The 19767-nt window shown below is 39.9% G+C and overlaps 1 protein-coding gene across 4 annotated transcripts in view; it reads right to left on the minus strand.

Annotated features, from left to right (window-relative positions):
* Positions 1 to 19767, minus strand: part of kirrel3 (kirre like nephrin family adhesion molecule 3) — a 960216-nt gene that overhangs the window by 357626 nt on the left and 582823 nt on the right. The window lies entirely within an intron of this gene.

A 19767-nucleotide genomic window follows, 5' to 3' on the forward strand; every position in this document is an offset into this window, starting at 1 on the left:
GGTAGAAGCTGGAGCTAACAGCGGGCGCTCACTCCGCTCCCCGTATTTGAACCTGGGACCTTTCTGTCTGCAAGTTCAGCAGCTCAGCACTTTAACACACTGAACCACCAGAGGCTCAAAATAAATAATGGGCACAGATAAATATGAACAGGTTTTTTTTCTGACAGCCTGGATCCAAATTGTTTCGAGAAACATGCTGATAGCCAGTAAAGCTTCAACATGGTGATATTTGCATTTCTGAGACTCTGTTCAGGTCTATCCCATGTGTTATTATAAGGCTTGTTCAGGAGTCACCAGTACATGTACATACCTGAACAAGCAGCTGATGTAAAAAAAGATTTTATGAAGTATATTAATGGTTACTGCATGCAGATCATGAGCTGTCCCCATCTGCTCTAAGGGATTTTATGCCAAAAGACAGCATCCGTTCACCTAGAATGGAAATTCAGGCCCTTCTAAACTGCCATATAAAATCCAAATTATCTGCTTTGAACTGAATTATATGGCAGTGTAGACTCATATAATCCAGTTCAAAGCAGATAACGTGGATCATCTGCCTTGATAATCTGGATTATATGGCAATGTAGAAGGGGCCTCAGTCATTGGGCTCCTTGAGGCTCCTCAGAACTTCTTTGTGGCTCACAGGTTTATTTAAAGCTAGAAGTGAAAAAATTGTCATTTAGAAACCTTGACTTAGGAGGAAAGCCCATTCCCTAGGACAGTGGTTCTCAACCTGGAGTCTCTAGATGTTTTTGGCCTTCAACTCCCATAAATCCTAACAGCTGGCAAACTGGCTGGGATTTCTGGGAGGTGTAGGCCAAAAACATCTGGGGACTCCAGGTTGATAACCACTGCTAGGATAAAAGGGACTACACGAATAAAGGTTGACAACTTAAAGCCTGGATAAAGTTCCTATGCCATCGTATCTATGGAATCCAGAGAGCCAGTGTGGTAATAGTTTCTGCATTGAACTAGGACTTTGACAGGCAATGAGTTGAATCCTCACTCATCCACGGAAATCTAATGGGTGACCTTGGGCAAGCCACACCTTTCCAGGGAGGCAACGGCACACATTCTCTTAACAAATCTCACCAAGAAAATCCTTAGAGTTTCCAATAAACTGGAAATGAGTTGAAGGGACACAACAACGGGATGGAATGCCTTCATGATTAATAGTTTGAGAGGAAGAGCAGGGCTTTAGCCTCAACCTCCTGCTATGTTCTCTGGGACATTCTGAAGAGGGAACTCTGCCCTGTGCTCAGCACTGCTGGATCTTGAGAAGATTATAATAGGAACTAGTGTGTGTTGTTCTCTCTGAGGCACCTTCCGGATAACAAACATTGGAAGATGCAGCAGCACAGAGCAGAAGTGGCATGGAGCCACCACGGATCAGTGGAGTGAACACTTTGTCCCTTGTCACTCCTTCTCATTCAATGAAATCATCTTCAATTACATTTTGCTTTAACCCAAAAATATTATGGTTTTGGATGGGTCGAAATTGAATTCCCCCCAGCTTGCTGGTGAGGTTTAGAACTGCAAATTGATTTGAAATAAGCCCTTTGTGAGTTGTCTATATTGCGCTAGAATTATGAATAAACAATTTTTCTTGCATACGTACGTACCCCCTTCCCCCCATCAAGAAATGCTGTCACTGTACAATTGTGGTCTGTAGTAGTTGTAATAATTGTATGTTAAGGCTTACATTTTGCAGCAAAAAAGCCTGACCTTGTGTTTTTGTTTTTGGCAGTACTTATTTGAAGTAGCTGCTTTATTTTTGTTCTCATATATGGAATTTCTGCAGAACTGAATCTCAGCCCTTCAGTTACATTACTTTATTTAATATTGCAAGGCAAGGATGCTCTACACCAATGTCACATACATATGAATGTTTACAACAAGTGTTCTTTTTTTCCTTTTATGAATACTGGCTGAAAGTCTGAAGTAGAGCATTCTCTGTCCTCTGCAGAGGCTGTTTCTGAAATTTAAAATCCAGAATAGAGGAAGATTCTCTTTCAAGCTAAGCCAACAAAGTGAGAAGTAACCACCAAAGAGTTTGTTTCTTTATTTATACAATGTATATCCCACCTTGGGCAGAGGATTCAAGGTGGCTATCAATACATTAGTAAAGATAAAGGTTTTCCTCTGACATTAAGTCTAGTCACGTCAGACTCTGGGGGTTGGTGCTCATCTCCATTTCTAAGTTGAAGAGCCAGCGCTGTCCATAGACACCTCCAAGGTCTTGTGGCCGGCATGACTGCATGGAGCGCCATTACTTTCCCGCTCGAGCGGTACCTATTGATCTACTCACATTTGCATGTTTTCAAACTGCTAGGTTGGCAGCTAACAGCGGGCGCACACTTCGCTCCCTGGATTCAAACCTGCAACCTTTCAGTCTGCAAGTTCAGTAGCTCAGCACTTTAAGACACTGCGCCACTGGGGCTCTACATTAACACAAATTAATTCCATATTTATAGATCCTATATGTATGAATGAATGAATTGTTTATTGTACTAGCCATAGGCCATGACATCAGTAGTATACAACCTTTATAAACACTTTCCAATAAAAACATTAAAACTTATTCAAAAATTAAAACTAGCTCTTTAAAATTATGATAGCAGCAACATAACAATGACAGTGTCGGATTTGTATCATCCCAAACCATCGCCATTTCCATTTCTGACCTCAAGTATGGATTTTGCTACCTTAGCTCTGATCTTTTGGGCTGCAATTGCAAATGTGGCAACTTTAGCGTTATATTTTTGGAATAATCTGCTAGCAAGTCGCAGATCACAGCAGATTGTTGCCATGTATGTATATTTTCACTTATTCACTTACGGCCTCCTATAGAAGCTATATCCCCTTTCTCAATAGCTCATCCCAAATTTCCACTGAACTTTTCTTCCCAAGTTTAGAGAAACACCTGAACTAGTAAGTTTCAATGACTATCACTAATTCAAATTATATGAAATGCCTTGGCTTTTCTGAGAGCTAAATGTGCCTCCTAAAAGTAGCTTTAACTTTGACCAACAAAAAATAGAGCAGATTAAGGTGTTAAAAGTTTCTTTTTAAATCCACTAAGCTAGTTTTGATGTAAGAGCAAGGATTGGTGATGCGGGAAGAGAACCACAATTTTCAGCTTAAAAGTGGGAAAAGTGTAATTTGTGTTTATAAATAATTTGCCATTGAGCGAACAAAAGCTCAGCATGGGCCTAGTCCTCCTTGAGGAAGAGCCATGTGGCTGAAGTAGAGGCAGAGAGGAAACAATTACAAATCCTGAACTTAAAAGCAAACAGAATGTATCCTTTGAGCACACTCAGTTGGCATTTACTGTGATTTCAGCAAACTAATGAGGCCTCACCTTCTTTGGTGGCATCACCAGGGGGCAAGTAAAATGGTACATACTGTACCATGCACAGGCTTATAGGCATTGTGGCTGCTGGGATAATATGCATGAGGGATGTGGTAAGTGGCTCATTAAGCAACTTGACAGCATCCCTTTGTACCCATCAATGAATACAAAAACTGCTCAATTATCATAAAAGAGAGCCACCCCTATAGTCTCCTATTTAATCATCCTGTCTCTCTACCGTGGGCAATGGCCCTCATTTCTCTCTTGGATTCCAAGGCAAAAAGCACAATAGACAATCTATTATGGAAGAAAGCCTCTTAAAGGACCAATTTACCACCATAGTTTAAGCAATAATCTTCCCCTTCTTGACAACTTGACAATGAAACTATCAGTTGAGGGTGGCACAGCAGGAACAGCATGGCAAGCGAGAAAGAGCAGCCTTGGATCTACAGCCACTAATGGGGAAATCTGCCCAGGTGGATGCAGGAGAGTGATTCAACAAATCCAACCTTGGTAAGAATTGAGAGACATGGGGCTGATTTTGCACTCAAGAAGATTGTGCAAATGAGGTTTTAAGACCCCAACACCATGTGAAGGCCTTGTTAACATTCAATTGGATGCTGTATTAAAAGATGAAAGGAAGAAGAACCTGTATAATTTATGCCTATTCTTGCCATAATTGGTATCTGAGCTCACCTTGTTCATTAAGTTGTTTTGTTTTGCACTATTTGTTCAGATGGGGTCTGGCATTGCTGTCTTATGAGACTGTGATGCCTCATGGGCCTTGTAGTCCCGTTCCTAGTGTCACTGTGGCAGATGAGGATGAAAACATGGGGTTTTCTCCGGATCAACAACAGCCGGACTCCTTCAAGATGCCTGATATTGATGTTCTTGCCCAAAAGCCAATTAAAACCGACCTTGAACAGCTCTCACCTCCCTTCTCTAGGAGACATTCCTTTACTGCAGACAGGGGAGTTAAAGAGCGGGTTCGCAGGAGTTTAAGAATTGCTGCCAAACAAGACACTGATTAGCCATGCTTCCCCTGGAAAAATCCAGAGAGTCTCACATCTGCAAAGTTAGGTTTCGTTCCCTGTTCTCTAGGGAAAGAGGACATCAAACAACTGTTTGGCGGGAAAACGAGACCCCAATATAGGTGCCTGGCACGTTAGAATTGTTGCGGAGTCAACTGAGCAGCTTCAGAAGCAACTTCGTGTTCCCAGCCTTGTGTGGACTTCACAAAGTCCGCAACCCCAGTTCCTTGCTTTCCGGATCAAGTATTCAAGATTTATCTAGCCTTGTTTTTAGCCACGGACCTTGTTTTAGAATCTCTGTTTCGCCTTGTTCCTAGTCACGAACCTTGTTTAATGATTCAAGGTTGTTTCCAGCCTTGTTCTCAAGCTACCTTGGACTTCAAAGACTCTGGACATTTTCCCCACACTATTGCCTGGCAATAGTGTGTGTTTCGGTTATTGGATATAAAACTTTGAACTCTAATATCAATTATTGGACAATACATTTTTGGACTTTATTTGACCTCATTTGATAGGTCAGCTTCTGAACTATATTCTACACTTGTTTTTATTACTTTTATATACAGTAGAGTCTCACTTATCCAACATAAATGGGCCGGCAGAACGTTGGATAAGTGAATATGTTGGATAATAAGGAGAGATTAAGGAAAGCCCTATTAAACATCAAATTAGGTTATGATTTTACAAATTAAGCACCAAAACACCATGTTATACAACAAATTTGACAGAAAAAGTAGTTCAATACACAGTAATGCTATGTAGTAATTACTGTATTTACGAATTTAGCACCAAAATATCATGATGTATTGAAAACATTGACTACAAAAATGCGTTGGATAATCCAGAACGTTGGATAAGCGAGTGTTGGATAAGTGAAACTCTACTGTATTTACTTAATAAAGATATTAGATAGATATTGGCCTCTGCGTCTGGTTCTTGGTGCTCCGTTGCCACGGGCGTGACAGAGACTGAGAGAGAGCACACTTGCCTAAGGGCAGTTTCCATGAAGGGTTCAAACCCTGGTCTTCCAAAATTCAGGTTCAGAACACAAAGCCCTTCAACATGTTGGCTCTCTTTCGCATTGAATAGCTCTAAATATGTCTCACTTCTGATACGTCAAAGAGGGTATTGTGCTGGTACAGCTGTACCAAAAGCTCCGACTTTATTTTCTTGCTGCTAATGTTTGCAATCATAGGACAGGCCGCCTGTCAATCATCATTAAGTTTGGTTCTGCCCCTTGTTCAGGGCTCTGGGAGGGAAGGAGCAATTTTTAAGTTAGTCTCACTTAGGAAGCTAAGCTATAGGACATAGACCAGCTCGTCCCGTAGAAAAGCTTCACATCTCAAGAACATCCAGGGATATAGAACATCTGAGGAAACAGAAACAGAAATTCCAGGGGAAAAGCCCCAAAAGCAATGGCTGAGAGCTTACAGCCTCTCAGCCTCACAGCTCCTGAAGGAAACAGCCCTAAGTTTCTAAAGACTCAAAGAGAGAACAGCATCACAGATCCACGGAACCCCAGCTGAAACATCTGCAAGCCTCGGCTGGTAGGTCCACTCGATATCCAGATGCATTTGGAATCGGTAGTGGTCCCACATCAGCTAAGCCCATATTGATAGACAGCCTGGGAGATGTTGTAAGAGGGTTTTCACAGTTATCCAAAGCCAATCTCCTGTCCCTTGGGGACAAGACTCAAAGGGCCAACAGTCTATTAAGGAAACCTTGAAGCGTTATTTGACTCTTGAAGATTTATTATTTGTTCATCAATAAAGACTTTGTTATTTCATTAAGGACTCAAAAGGCCATCCTTCTTCAGGGAAATCCTCAAGAACTTCTCTTTAGGCTCCCTGACTTCCTGCTGGGCATAAAGTATACGTCCTATACAAAAAGACAATAGCTACAGGCCCAGCGCGTGACAGAACAGGTATTGACTATATGGCTGCAACATAAACGTCTGGAATTGACCCTGCGTAATAACCTTGCACAACGTCATGCCTTCAGGCTGTTTCAAGCTTGAGATACGGTCAACCACAATCAGTATGGACAACTGGGATACTGAGCATTGTAGTCCAAGGCAGGGATAGGAAAAGGGAAGCTACAGGAACATACCATATATACTCGAGTATAAGCCGACCTGAATATAAGCCGAGGCACCTAATTTTACCACAAAAACTGGAAAAACTTATTGACTCGAGTATAAGACGAGGGTGGGAAATGCAGCAGCTACGGGTCAAATTCAAAAATAAAAATAGATATTAATAAAATTGCATTATTTGAGGCATCAGTAGGTTAAATGTTTTTGAATATTTATATAAAACTGTAATTTAAGATAATAATAAGACTTTAATAAGATAAGACTGCCCAACTCTGAATACCTATATACTCAAGTATAAGCCGACCTGAATAATAATAATAATAATAATCCGAAAATACATCACACAGTCCTAGACACTTGGGAAGTGTTCGACTTGTGATTTTGTGATACGAAATCCAGCATATCTATCTTGTTTGCTGTGTCATAATAAAATAATAATAACTTTATTTTTATACCCAGCCTCTATCTCCCCAAAGGGAACTTGGGGCGGCTTACATGGGGCCAAGCCTGAATAAAAACAGTAACAATATAAAACACGACAATAGACAAGAGACATACACAATTAAAAAATTAAACATTAAGCAATAAAGTAAATGACAAAAACTTAATAAAAACATGGATTAAAATGGAAAGGTTGTAAAAATAGACTGGATAAAGTGCACTATATAAATATTGTAAATAAGAGGTAACTGATAAAGTGATGCAAATTCTTGGAAGTGCAAATTGGGATGGGAATAGATCCTGTGTCTATAGAATAGAAGCTGGCCAGGACCCTCACTCGAGTATAAGCTGAGGGGAGTTTTTTTCAGTCCTAAAAAAGGGCTGAAAAACTAGGCTTATACTTGAGTATATACAGTAACTGGTTTGTTCAAACAATTGTAAATGTGTGTGTTTATTTTCAACTTATGGTGACCCTATTAATTTCATAGGATCTTTTTAGGCAAAGAATACACAGAGGTGATTTGCTAGTCTTTCTGGAATATAGTTTGCAGCACCTGGTATTTTTTTAGCAGTCTCCAATTCAACTTCTAACCAGAGCTAACCTTGCTTAACTTGCAAGATCAGATGGGCTATGCGGAATTTAGGCATGTGAAAAATATTTCTTATGTTCTGTGATTTGGGCTGTCTTAGCATGACTAGACATCTCTGTGGGGAATTTTCACATCCCAGAAGATTTCTTGCCTTCCAGGTGAGAGAAAAGAAAGGAATGCTTTTCCCCAGTCAGGATTTTTATGATTTGCACATGTCTTTATGCAAACCTAGTGTCCTTTTCCCCTTGGGAAGTAGGCACACAGATATACCAGACATAAATAATCTATGATACTTCCAAGTCTTAAATGTCCATGAAACATCTGCAGAATAGTTTATATTGCACAAAAAAATCCAGCTTACCCACAAGAAAACCTCATTGAGAATAGCAGGAATTAAAACATACTTTCAGTGAGGTCAAGGAGGAAAATAGCAACGTATATTGCTGGACTTCTGGCCTATGCTCATAGAAAGCGCAGTACAACATCTAATTTTCTCCAGAGAAAAATCTTTACAAGGTTTCTGAATGCTCACCATTGCAGGTACTGACATAACCCAAACCTGCTTAAGTTCAGCATGGTTCCTTTATTATATTCTTACTGATCTTGCCTAGTGACCATTTTCCCTCCCTACTCAAGATGACACTCATCAAAAAAGTATTACACATATTTTAATTTTTTTTCCAGTGTTCATATTTTCCATGGATGAAAACTTCCAGATATACTGCATCTCTATTCATGAATTCCACCTGAACACTATGAAGAACCTCCTGTCTCTAAGAGCTGTTCAGCAGTGGAACTCTCTGCCTCGGAGTGTGGTGGAAGCTCCTTCCTTGGAAGCTTCTAAACAGAGGCTGGATGGCCATCTGTCAGGGGTACTTTGATTGTGATTTTCTTGCATAGCAGGGGGTTGGTCTTGATGGCCCATGTGGTGTCTTCCAACTCTATTATTCTAAGATTCTATGATTCATCAACTCCAAAATTGCTTGTATTGCCATGTTAATCAGTAAACTGTCCCTGTCTTTCAAAAATTATGTAATCTCAACATGGATTTTATTGTGATACTTACAGAATAAATAATAAATAAATATGTCCAGCAATATTTACTACCTGGATAGATTGCATTATAGGTGGATTGATTCAATCAGAGTAGCCTTGACCCTTGCAAGTTCTGAGCAAGGCTGGTGGTGCATAGGACTTTTGTAGGTTTTCCATTTATTGGATTGCCAGATAACCTGAAGCTGATTTGATGGCATATAACAATAGCAAGGAATAGTAGTTAAGGATGGAAAAATCCAAACAGAAGCAACGCATTGGCATTCTGTGACCATACTATCCATTTGTGATTAGCATGGATTGTCCCTGGAAAATATTACTGAGTATATTTAGGCTAAGTATCTGCTATTGAACTCATGAATAGTAGTGATTTACTGTGTGATCATATCCCAAAATATGTTCCAACAGCAGCAATATGCCAATCCTAATATCTTTAATCAAGGAAGAAAATATAACAGATTGTCTTAACCAAGGGCCATAGCTTAGTGTCCAAAAGCCTATGGCAAGAAGTACAAATGGGCTTCCTAAGTGTGATGGGTCAAGGATCTCATGAGACTCTGGAGTTGTGGTAAGCTCTGGAGTACAGTGCGCCCTTTGTGAGTCTGGGCTAGAGGCAGAATCATCACCAACTGTGAGAAAATAGCCTTAATTTGAATGAGACAACAGAGAAAAAATAATATTTTATATGTCCACTGCATTTTCTGACAATGCACAATGCTCATCACCCGCTTTAGCATGAACAAGTTAAGCCACTTGGAACCATCCCATGCCAGTTACAGCACAAGGTCCGCTTCATATAAAATATCTAGAGTCCTTCCTCCTCAACCAATAACTACATGAGTGAAGTCAAACAGTCCTTGAAATTGTGAATGAACTCAAACAGAAAAAATGATTATGGAAATGAGCAACCTTTCATCCATGTGTGAACATTGCTCCCAATGTGGCCACTCTGTCGCTGACTTCTCTGTCCTTGTCTTTAAAGAAAACTTGTTTAACACCCTTTAAGAGACATGACTGGAAACTGAAATACCTAGAAATCTTGGCTTCTCAAACAGCCACATGAACCCATGTACTAATGTTGTACAAAATGTGTTTTTTATTTTATCTAGCCTTCAATTGTGCTTCCTTAGGATATTGAAGTTTTAACTCTCTACCTTCTTTGGTTGTTTAATCTCTCTCTTCAATTCAGCATAATATTGTTTCAGTGCTATGAATGGTTTGAGCTGTATTTTACCTCCCTCCCCCCCAAAAGCAAGGGCTTTGTTAAGGTTGAAAGGTGTTCAAGAAGCTTTAATCAATCTAATTAAATAATTGCTTATTAATTAATTGTCCAAATAGTTGAATGTGCTTTATTATGCAGTGCTGTTTAAAGGGTGTTTCTAAGGAATATATAGTGAGAATAACTCTCTTAAGAGGTAGACAAAGCTTTCTATACTTGGTATAAAGATATTACCATGTTTCCCCGAAAATAAGACAGTGTCTTATATTAATTTTTGTTCCCAAAGATACTCTAGGTCTTATTTTCAGGGGATGTCTTATTTTTCCATGAAGAAGAATTCAGATTTATTGTTGAACAAATAAAATGAACATTTATTATATACTGTACAGTAGTTGTCATCACAAACCAGCATAACCAGACAAACTGAATCCTATCAAGAATTTCCTGTTACTACCAATATTTCCATGTACAACAATCTATGGTACATACATTTACTGATCCTGCATGCTCTGGTGTATAAATGTTAGAGAAAAATGACACAAATCATTTCAATTTGTATAGGAATTAACAAGGACTCAATTCTCAAATTTTTAAACATTCTTATTATATAGAAACCTCTTAAGGTCAAGGGACTATTTGGAGGAGCACTGGGATGAAATGCCTTGTGATTTCTTACATTAGAAAATCAAATCAGGAATGCCCCTTACCTACTTGAAGATCACTTTTAGGTACAGTAGAGTCTCACTTATCCAACACTCGCTTATCCAATGTTCTGGATTATCCAACGCATTTTTGTAGTCAATGTTTTCAATACATCATGATATTTTGGTGCTAAATTCGTAAATACAGTAATTACTACATAGCATTACTGTGTATTGAACTACTTTTTCTGTCAAATTTGTTGGATAACATGATGTTTTGGTGCTTAATTAATAAAATCATGACCTAATTTGATGTTTAATAGGCTTTTCCTTAATCTCTCCTTATTATCCAACATATTTGCTTATCCAATGTTCTGCCGGCCCGTTTATGTTGGATAAGCGAGACTCTACTGTATATGCATGGAGATCTTCCATGTACAATACTTTTTGAGGCTGGGTGAGGGGTGGGGAAAGAGAATAGCCTTTCTCTTCTTTCAAAATAATTGCAAGATTATTTGCTAGTAAATGTCTTTAGCATTGCAATGTTATCCTATTAAGTAAGAAGCATATTCACATCCAGACATAATCAACTGTGGCAATCTGTTGATAAAAATCAATGATGTAACAGTGCAGAAATATTAGAATGAGATTGCGAGAGGAAATGTTCATCAAATTACTGTTATGTCAGTTTAGTCAAATGGGGGAATATGCTCAGTGCGGATGCTTGGCATTCATGGCACATATTGTCTGCCATGCCTCCAGTGCAGAAAAGAAAGCAAGGATGGCTGGCTGTATCCATGTCAGCAGGGAGGTAAACCTGCTCTGAGTTTTAGTCTGAATTTTAAGGAGCTCTTTGCAGTGCTCACGTCTATCCTTACAATATCTCCAGCACCATAGATGTTTGATTTAATCCAAATCCACAATGTTTATTCCTATTACCCATTGTTTGCTTTCAAGTTGTTTCTGATTTATGACAATCCTACAATAGGGCTTTCTTGAGAAGATTTGTTTGGGGTAGGGGGTACCTATGCCTTCCTCTGAAGCTGAGAGACTGTGACTTTCCCAAAGCCACCCAGTAGCTTTCCATAGTTGAGACTAAAGCCCAGCAGGGATTCACCTCATTGTTGAAATGGGACCACAAGAAAATACCAACAGATTTTCATGTCCCTCTTAGAGGAAATGCCTTTGAAGATGGGTGGGAGATCTCTGAGCCAGATATTATGGAAGAATAACTTGAGTTAAGGAACATTGCAGGTAGGCCAGGAGATCCTGGTAAGACAACAGTAAACTTCCAAGAAGTAGAGAGCTTTATCTCAAAAGTTTCAGTGAAAGGCCAGTTCTTTGGATAGCATCTGTATTGGCAGCTTGCGGAGTCAAGGTTAGTATGGTAATGAATCTTTTGCGGGGTAGTTCTAACTTTAAAGCAGGGGTCCCCAAACTTTTTAAACAGGGGGCCATGTCACGATCCTTCAGACCGTTGGAGGGCCGGACTATAGTTGTCCACTGAGCAATAATTAATAACAACAACAACAACAACAACAACAACAATAAAGAGGGTTGGAAGAGACCCCTTGGGCCATTTAGTCCAATCCCCTTCTGCCTCTGTGCACCAAAAGCACAAGAAAAGCATCCCTGACAGATGGCCACCCAGCCTCAATGTTGTTAATAAATACTACTACTACTACTACTACTACTAATAATAATAATAATAATAATAATACAGGGTTTTGGAACACAATACTCCTGACCTCATAATCGTGTTAAAAAACAAAGTATGGATTGTCGATGTTGCAATCCCAGGTGACATAAGGATTGAGGAGAAACAACTGGAAAGCTGACACGATATGAGGATTTAAAGATCGAATTACAAAGACTCTGGCACACGCCAGTCAAGGTGGTCCCAGTGGTGATTGGCACATTGGGTGCAGTGCTTAAAAACCTTGCCCTGCACTTAAACACAATCGCCGCTAACAAAATTACCATCTGTCAGCTGCAGAAGGCCACCTTACTGGGATCTGCACACATTATTGGCCGATACATCACACAGTCCTAGACACTTGGGAAGTGTCCTACATATGATCCAATACAACAGCCAGCAGAGTGTCTGCTATGGACTCATCTTGTTGTGTTTCTAATAAATAATACTACTACTAATAATAATAATGTTTTAAGAGAAGAAGAGACCTCTTGGGTCATTTAGCCCAACCCCCTTCTGCCCTTGCGGCGTGAGGGCCGGATAAATGGCTTTGATGGGCCGCATCCGGCCCCCGGGCCTTAGTTTGGGGACCCCTGCTTTAAAGCAGTCATCTAGGGTGCTGAATCTATTTTGGAGTTAAGGATCAGTATCTTGTGTAGTTCATTAAAAGCTGGAACTAAAATCCAGTGACACAGAATTCACCAATGGCCCCTAAATGCTGTGGGCTCAGTCAGTAACTAGAAATGAAAAACAAAACAAAATCTGTTTCCCATCCTTCATGGCAACTCTAGTTAAAAAGGATCCAGTTGACCTCAGAAAGCTCACTTCCCAAGAACTTGGAGAGCTGCCACAAAGCAAGTGAGCTAGATGGGCAAGTGAACAGGTTCAGCATAAGCCTGCTTCATTTTACTTTCAGGCTCAGTGCCAACAATAGAACTCATCAGGTCACAGTCAATGTATTTATTTCAATAGGCAACTTGTTATACCAATTCCCTGCAGCCTAACATTTAGTGAGACTGCCCCAAGAAGACCATTCATGAGGTTGGGAAGTTTCTTTGTGAGATGAAAAACTTGCCTTGCCATGATAGCATTAGGAGGAATGATTTTTTATTTGAGAATATTGTAACAATCACAAAGATATCTCAGGGCCATCAAAACCACAGGTCCGTTCCTAAATCCTCTGAAGTCCTGGGAGGAAGATTAGCAGCAGACAGCTTTTCCATTTTAGTGACCTGATGAGATTACAGTTCAGTCACCAAGGAGTCTCATTAAAAATTAAGTTGGCCTTGAAGGCTGCCAGCAACACTTTTTTACTCTGATGGAAAGCTTTGCTAATTTAATTTTAAGACAACTCTTAATCAGCACCTTCCCTCCCCCATACACATTATCCCCAATATTTTGATTTAACTTGGTTTTTTTTAAACTGTAAAAACCATAAATACCTACAGACAAACAGAAAGGGGTGAAGAACAAGAGGAGAACCTAAAAAGTTGTTTTTTGCTTCCTCTCTCAAATACCATACTAACAACACTTCACAGCCTGCTCTGTAACCTCAACAATTCCCAAAGCTGCTTAGTTGAGAGGGACAATGTCGAAGCATAGCAATAACCTGCGGGGTGAGGGAGGGAAGGAGGACGAGATTGTTTTATCGGCAAGAATTATCAGGTTGTCAGCTGGGAGCTGGACAAACTATAATGAGAAAACAGCAAAACAAAGTGGTGTCCATGCCCTCTGAAATTGTCCATTAAGCAGAGGCTTCATTTGGTAATTGCCATTGGAAGCAAAGAACTTTGAAGGCTTTGTTTCCTCTGTTATTTGTTTAGAGAAGCGGTGATGTGTCATGAAAAATGGGAACAAGAGCAGTGGATGCTTTCTACACTATGCCATCACTTTTATATAAACTGTACTAGCTGTGCCCGGCCACGCGTTGCTGTGGCGAAGTATGTTGGTATGGGAAATAAAGTATTGAGGAATTGGTGGTAGTTAAGGGAAAGGGTAAAGGTTTTCCCCTGACATTAAGTCCAGTCGTGTCTGACTCTGTGGGTTGGTGCTCATCTCTATCCAGTTCAAAGCAGATAATATAAGATTCTAAATGGGTTATATAGCTGTGTGGAAGGGCCATGAGTCTACACTGCCATATAATCCAGTGCAAATTAGATAATCTGTGGAAGAAGCCTAAGTGAGGCCTAAATCTGCCTGTCCCCTAACTGAACCCTGGCTGTCCCTTGGCTAGTTGGTTGCTAGGAGACCAAGTGGGCAGAGATTAGCCCTCTAAATTGGCAGCAATTGGATAAAAACAATTATTGCTCTCCCTCTAATTAGGACTTTATTTTTCTTTTCTTTTTGTTGTATCAACCTAGAGGCGTGGATGATGGGTTGTGTTGTCAAATTTTGAGGTTGGGGGACCTGTAGTTTTGTTGTTTTGTGGGTCGCCGTGATGCCATCACTCATCTATATATATAAAAGAGTGATGGCATCACGGCGACCCACAAAACAACAAAACTACAGGCCCCCCAACCTCGAAATTTGACAACACAACCCATCATCCACGCCTCTAGGTTGATACAACAAAAAGAAAAGAAAAATAAAGTCCTAATTAGAGAGAGAGGAGTAATTGCTTTTATCCAATTGCTGCCAGTTAGAAGGCTAAGCTCCTCCAACTTGGTCTCCTAGCAACCCAATAAAAATAATAAAAACACTAAAAATTAATACAATACAATACTATAATAACAGAAAATAACTAAAAATAATACAAGAAAATAATAAAATATAATAAATAAAAATATAACTTACAATAAAATTAATTAAAAAATTGCAAATAATGTCAAATAAAAATTACACAACAATTTTCAACCAATACCACCACCACTTTGCCACAGCAACGCGTGGCCGGGCACAGCTAGTTTATATATATAAGATAACCAGGAAGAACATACAAGCTAGAAGAGAGAGACTCCATTGTTTGCTTTTGCCTCTGCTTCCTGGGAAAGGAAAGATTCTGCCCCTACTCTTCCCATTGTGTGTTAACTGAGCGCAAACTACAGTACTTTTGCACTTTGCACTCAGTTTGTAGCGATTGAAATGAGCTGAAAACAAAGGGGGGAATGGGAAGAGGAGAGAGAAACTGGGATATTTTAAAAGCAACAGAAAAAAGTGAGGTCACAAGCATAATCTGAACTTTCAAGGGAGTCTGGGTTTTAGCAATGGGGTTAAGGAGGAACCATTCCTGGGACCCTTTTCTTTCTTTCTTTCTTTCTTTCTTTCTTTCTTTCTTTCTTTCTTTCTTTCTTTCTTTCTTTCTTTCTTTCTTTCTTTCTTTCTTTCTTTCTTTCTTTCTTTCTTTCTTGGAAGTTTTATCCTGAGCAACAGGGTTAAAGAAGCAGTACATAAGACGGGTCACAGTGTTCTTCTTTTCAAATTGGCCCAACAGGCAGGGCTCACAGGGAAAACCCATGTAAACAGCACACGGCAACCTTTTCACACTCCATGTGATGCCGAATAGGGGAGAAGGAGCCCTGATCGGCGTTACGGTAATCCACCCAAGCCAGATTGGTCGAAGGAAACTGACTACTCTAAATCTATGCCCAAGCCTATCCCATATATAGGAAACTAGCTGTGCCCTGCCACGCGTTGCTGTGGCCAATTGGAATTGCAGTGAATAGCCTTGCTGCTTGAAAGCCTGGCCGTTTTCTACATAGGGTATCCTTGCTAGGCCAGGTTGAATGAGATGGAGTAGCCTCGTGGTTTCCAAAGTCTGGCTTTGAAGCTGCAAGGCTGTTCAGTGTTAATCAAGGTGGGCCACAAAGGGGTTGATATATGTTTGGAATAACGTGCAGTGTGGTAGAAAAAACTGTTGTCTGGTTGAGGCAGGTGTTGCCATGGATCTCGTTGATTAGCATTGAATAGGCATGCAGCTTCAAGGCCTGCCTGGTTAGTAGTTGGAAGAATCCTTTACTGGGGCGTGTTAGCTGGGTGTGATTATTTAAGTTGTTTAGCACTGAATGGTCTTGTAGCTTCAAAGCCTGGCTGCATCCTACATGAGGGAATCCTTTGTTGGGAGGTGTTAGCTGGGCCTGGTTGTTTCCTGTGTGGAAATCCCCTGTGTTCTGAGTGTTGTTTATTTAGTGTCCTGATTTTAGAGATTATATTGTTGCGTATTGTTATTAGAGCACAGTAATTATGATACATTATATTGTTAATGTTATATGATTTGCCTGGAACAGGATTATATGAGGCCCCTTTTACACAATGGTTTTAAATTCACACTGAAGTGGTGTTTTTTTTTTTGTTTTTTGTTTTTTTTGCTGTGGCCTAGGAGGCAGTCTGGCTTTGAAGCTGCAAGGCTGTTTAGTGTAAATCAAGGTGGGTCACAAAGGGGTGCATTCCGGCCCCATGGAGGTTAGGGATGTGTAGTTTGTAAGAACGTAGAGACGTGGATGAGGGGTTGTGTTGTCAATTTTCTAGGTTGGGGGGCCTTTAGTTTTGTTGTTTTGCCCGGTGGAGCGATACCATTCTCCTTTTATATATATATATATAGATTACTTCCACAAAAGCAACAATGTATCATATTCTTGTGAAAGGGATATTTTCAGGAAACAAAGAGTGCGGTTTTATCCCAATGTTATTGCAAAGCTTTTCTCTTAACTGGTTGTTCCAGTCCCAGAAACTGTGTCTGACCTCCCATAATCCTGAAAGGCACTTTGGCTTGAGTTCCATATTCAGAATAACTTCTTGGCAATGTCTGAATATGTTCAATATATTTGCCAGTAAAATTTGATGGGGCACCATTTTTCTGTCATTCCAGAGTGACTCAGAATGTACTTTAGTCCCGACAAAGAATGTAAGAAAGCTTCGTTTCTATTCAAGTATTACAAAATATGGAGCTACCAGGAAATATAGAATCTATGAATATAATTTCACGTATTTTTCTTTAAAAAGCACAGAAAATGAGGCAGGCTGGCATGAAAATTTGGTGCTAACTACGCAGCTTTAAATGTTTTAAGTACAAAACATGATTCATATCTGTGTAGAACTTTAATAAATGCTTACCAGCAAATATGGGGAGGAGGGATATTAGGAGATTTGATATGTTTGTTCTCACTATACACTTTTGATATTTTTCCTGCCGTTAACAATCTGCTTTGGCTTCCACTTTGTTTCCCCCCTGAGTCAAACATGGTTTGTATGGTAAAGATGATGGCAATAAATAAGATTTGACAAAATTCCATCTACACTACCACATAACTCAGTTTGAACTTGCATTAAATGGGCTGTGTGGTCAAACTGCATTGTATGGGTCTACACTGACCATATAATGCAGTTTCAGCATAAGACTCTTTTGTATTCTCTAATGCAGGGTCTTGGCCCTTACATATTAAAGGTTTATCACAAATTAGCATAGAATAAGCACTGCAATTTTCCTCTTCAGAGGGAAACCAGGCCTGCTATTGTTGTTATTTTTATTTCACTACATTCATTGCTCCAAAATGAAACTGTAACTCATACTATACATCAGGGGTCCCCAAACTAAGGCCCGGGGGCCACATGCGGCCCATCAAAGCCATTTATCTGGCCCCCATGGCACAAAGGCAGAAGGGGGTTGGGCTAAATGACCCAAGGGTTCTCTTCTTCTCTTCCAATTATTATCATCATCATCATCATCATCATCATCATCATCATCATCATCATCATTGAGGCTGGGAGGTCATCTGTCAGGGGTGCTTTGCTTGTGCTTTTGGTGCCCAAAAGCAGAATGGGATTGGACTCAATGGCCCAAAGGATCTCTTCCAACCCTCTATTATTATTAATTATTATTATTATTATTATTATTATTATTATTATTATTATTATTATTATTATTTTATTATGACACAGCAAACAAGATAAATATGCTGGATTTCATATCACAAAATCACAAGTCGAACACTTCCCAAGTGACTAGTACTGTGTGATGTATTTTCGGATGATGTGCGCAGATCCCAGCAGGGTGGCCTTTTGCAGTTGGCAGATCGTAATTTTGTCAATGTCTATTGTTTCCAAATGCCGGCTGAGATCTTTTGGCACGGCACCCAGTGTGCCGATCACCACCGGGACCACCTGCACTGGTTTCTGCCAGAGTCTTTGAAGTTCAATCTTGAGGTCCTGATAGCGGCTGAGTTTTTCCTGTTGTTTTTCGTCAATGCGACTGTCACCTGGGATGGTGACATCAATGATCCAAACCTTTTTCTTTTCCACAACTGTGATGTCTGGTGTGTTGTGTTCCAGAACTTTGTCAGTCTGGATTCGGAAGTCCCACAATATCTTTGCATGTTCATTTTCCAATACTTTTGCAGGCTTGTGATCCCACCAGTTCTTTGCTGCTGGAAGGTGGTGCTTGAGGCATAAGTTCCAATGGATCATTTGGGCCACGTAGTTGTGCCTCTGTTTGTAGTCAGTCTGTGCAATTTTCTTACAGCAGCTGAGGATATGATCAATGGTTTCGTCGGTTTCCTTGCACAGTCTGCATTTTGGGTCATCAGCTGATTTTTCGATCTTGGCCTTAATTGTATTTGTTCTGATGGCTTGCTCCTGGGCTGCAAGGATCAGGCCTTCTGTATCCTTCTTCAGGGTCCCATTCGTGAGCCAGAGCCACAAATTATTATTATTCAGGTCGGCTTATACTTGAGTATATAGGTATTCAGAGTTGGGCAGTCTTATCTTATTAAAGTCTTATTATTATCTTAAATTACAGTTAAATATAAATATTCAAAAACATTTAACCTACTGATGCCTCAAATAATGCAATTTTATTAATATCTATTTTTATTTTTGAATTTGACCTGTAGCTGCTGCATTTCCCACCCTTTTGCAGGTTTGTGATCCCACCAGTTCTTTGCTGCTAGAAGGTGGTTATTATTATTATTATTATTATTATTATTATTATTATTATTATTATTATTGCTTGGTGGCCAACTATAGTCTGGCCCTCCAACAGTCCGAAGGATCGTGAACTGGCCCCCAGTTTAAAAAGTTTGGGGTCCCCTGCTATACATCATGTGTGTAGTGTACCCCTACTGATAAAATGAATAGAATGTGTAGGCAAAACGATTCAATGTTTTAGTATGACAATTAGACATTTATCCCCGCACACACATGTACACACATACAGCTTGAAGGCCAGTAGTTTTTGCAAAGTGTCATTCTTCTGCCGTTTCCCAACTTTGTTCAAAAACACTTTCCTCTCTGCCTCCATATTCCTTTCTTACATTTGACTGCACTGACTTCAGGGCACAAGCTGCCACTTGCTGTTCACAAGACGTTCAGTTTGTGAGGTGCCCAGAACAACAGAGCCTTCAGGTCTTACTGTCATGACGGAAAGGACAGGAAGAATATTACAATATATTTGACAGAAACCAACAAGATCAGCAATTTCTCAGTGGGAGCCTAGGTTAAGTAGTTCAGAAGGGGAAAGGATTTTAACCTCTCTCAAAAGACTTGATACAGAGAAGATAGAATCACAGAATGATAAAGGGATCACAAGGGCCATCCAGTTCAAACCCTTGCCATGTAAGAATATACAATCAAACACTTCCAACAGAGTTATCCAACCTCTATTTAAAAACATCCAGAAAAGGAGAGACTCCATCAACCCACAAGGCAATATATTCCAT

This window comes from Anolis carolinensis, unplaced genomic scaffold, assembly GCF_035594765.1.
Source record: "Anolis carolinensis isolate JA03-04 unplaced genomic scaffold, rAnoCar3.1.pri scaffold_8, whole genome shotgun sequence".
NCBI classification, from domain to species: Eukaryota; Metazoa; Chordata; class Lepidosauria; order Squamata; family Dactyloidae; genus Anolis; species Anolis carolinensis.